The 2,474-nt window shown below is 40.7% G+C and overlaps 1 pseudogene; it reads right to left on the reverse strand.

Annotated features, from left to right (window-relative positions):
* Positions 1–900: 900 nt before the first annotated feature.
* LOC106308681 lies at positions 901–1,956 on the reverse strand (annotated as a pseudogene).
* Positions 1,957–2,474: the final 518 nt, after the last annotated feature.

The following is a 2,474-nucleotide window of genomic DNA, read 5'->3' on the forward strand; positions in this document are numbered from 1 at the left end:
GTTCTTCGAAAGCCTTCAATCTCCCAACAATGTCTTCGAATCCCGTTGAATTTAGATCCAACACTTGTTCTAACGAAGCTACGATGTGAATGAACTTCGTTCTTGGAAGTCCCTTCAGAAACTTCTTTACCAGCTTTGATGCTTCCATTATCTCTCCTAACGCGGATGCTCTTGATGCTAAGCCTGAAATTTTTCCTGCGTAGTCATCTACCGTGTCTGTGTCTGTCATCTTCAGTTTGTCGAACTCAGACATCAAAGTTTGTAACCTTGCTTTTCTCACGCGATCAGCACCTAGGTTACGGGATCTGATAGCTTCCCAAATATTCTTCGATGTATCATGTTCTCCGATCTGAAGTATTAGCGCTTCTGGGACTGATTGAAAGATTAGAGCAATCGCCATATTGTTCTTCTTTGCATCGTTACTCCATGGATCAATCGTATCCCAAAGTTCGTATAAACGAAGCATCACTTTCATTCGCATCGACCATACGGTGTAGTTGGTCGATGTTAGCATCGGACATCGTATGTCCTTCTTCATCTCAAGACCTTTATCACGTGCTTGAGAATCGTCTCCCATGTTTTGATCGAAGTTACAACTCCTCTTGTAAACGACCTTCGAAACCTAGAGCTCTGATACCAATTGTTGGGATTTATTAAGCCCATGCCCAACTCTGTATTATCCGATTAGTACGATATTGTCCACTTTGGGCCTTAGAGGCTGGCCCTCATGGATTTATTTTTGGTTTCCTTCCCAAAAGACCTCTCAAAACTAAACCTTTCAATGGAGAAACCCAAGATACGAGTGAGTTTCAAGCTTTGGGAACAGTGAGTTTACTAAAGAAACAGAAAACAGTGAGTTTCAAGCTTTGGGAACTGTAAAGAAGACAAAGAAGATGATGCTCACCTAGTTGACTTAAGAGCCAAAGAAGTCCATGTAACTCCGGAAGAAGGAACAAGCTCATCTCCAATAGAGAGAAAGCCTTTGCCATTATGACTTAAGCAATGCACAATCACATTCTTGGTTACCCCCAACGAACTAAGCTGTGATGAGATGCTTGTTTTGCCTCTGCTGAGGCCAAGCATACCAGCTGTTGGAGGAGGAGGGTGTGGACCAGGGCTCTGCTGATCATACCCACATCTGAAAAGAGAAACTCCTCATTCAAACAAAGCAAGATCACCAACTTTTATGAATTCAAGTGGGTGAAAAAAAAAACTAAATCCAAAGGTCAAATGGGGATGCGTAGTGGATCCATTTTCAAGTCTCAGGGGGAATTCATCAGTAACGAGAGCACCAAGAGACGATCCATGATCTGAATATCCAATTTCATAGTCACACTGATCCTGAGGGTCAAGACAAGGTCTTCTCTGGGGAAGGTCTAGGCCAGAACACAACATGTGTGAACAAGGTAAAGTGTTGTGATTGGGCTTGTATTGACTATCACGAGGCTGCAAAGAAAGAGAGAGCATAGATTCAAGATATGATGTCATACAAACTAAAACAAGGAAAGTCAAAGTATAACCTTTGTGCAACCGTTGCAAGGGGCATCGCATTGGACCCAAGTGAGATCACTGCCAGTGCAATGTCCAAGTCAAAGACCTTAGGTGGGTTTTCTATGTTAAGCAACACATAATAGTACCTGAAAGAAAAACCATAGTTCGTAAGAAATTAACGTCAACAGAGTCAAGAATTCACATTACAAGTACTCTTGTCAAGCATTGAAACAGATTACAAGTGAAGAAGCAACAAAATTCTCTCCGAGAAGATCAAGCTATCAAATGGGGCACTAGCAAGTACCGATAAATCAAACGAGTGAATCAAACGAAAGAGATGAAATTTTAGCAGAGAGGTTTAAGTTACCCAAGAGGATAAACATTCCCGGAGACAGGAAAGACGAGTAGATGATTCTGTAGAAGAAGAAGAAGAATAAGAAGAAGATGAAGAAGAAGTAAACCCATGGAAACAGCTTTCTTGTCTCCTTTTGGAGATTCATCGTTTCTTGTTATCCAAGAAAGCAAAAACCAAAGCCCAAGAAAAGAAAGTTGGAATGGAGAAGTTGACACCAGCCAACAAAAAGAGGACGCTTCTTGAGAATTTGCTGATTCTTAATTTTATTATAGAGAGAGTGTATGTATGAGTGTATCCTGTAGCGGCCCTGACCGGAAGCTTTTTAAAGTGCCGAGTCCAAAACTAGTTCTATCCAGGGCGGACACAAGTAAGGGAAGGGTGTGGCATGAGTCCCATCCTAATTTTTCTTTCGGAGTTGTTTTTTGGTATAAAATTTGTTAAATATCTTTAATTTAAAATTTAAGAAAATTTGTACTCTCTACCCACCAAATTTAAGAAAATTAACTCCATACCCTATTTTCCCTCCTCCCCCCCCCCATCATAAAATTTCTCTCCCTTCTAAAGGTATTCCACTTCTTTTAGGGTATTCACCTAATTTCTCCTTTAAAGAAATATTCCAGCCAATTAT

The sequence above is a fragment of the Brassica oleracea genome, chromosome C8 (genome assembly GCF_000695525.1).
Source record: "Brassica oleracea var. oleracea cultivar TO1000 chromosome C8, BOL, whole genome shotgun sequence".
Lineage (NCBI taxonomy): Eukaryota > Viridiplantae > Streptophyta > Magnoliopsida > Brassicales > Brassicaceae > Brassica > Brassica oleracea.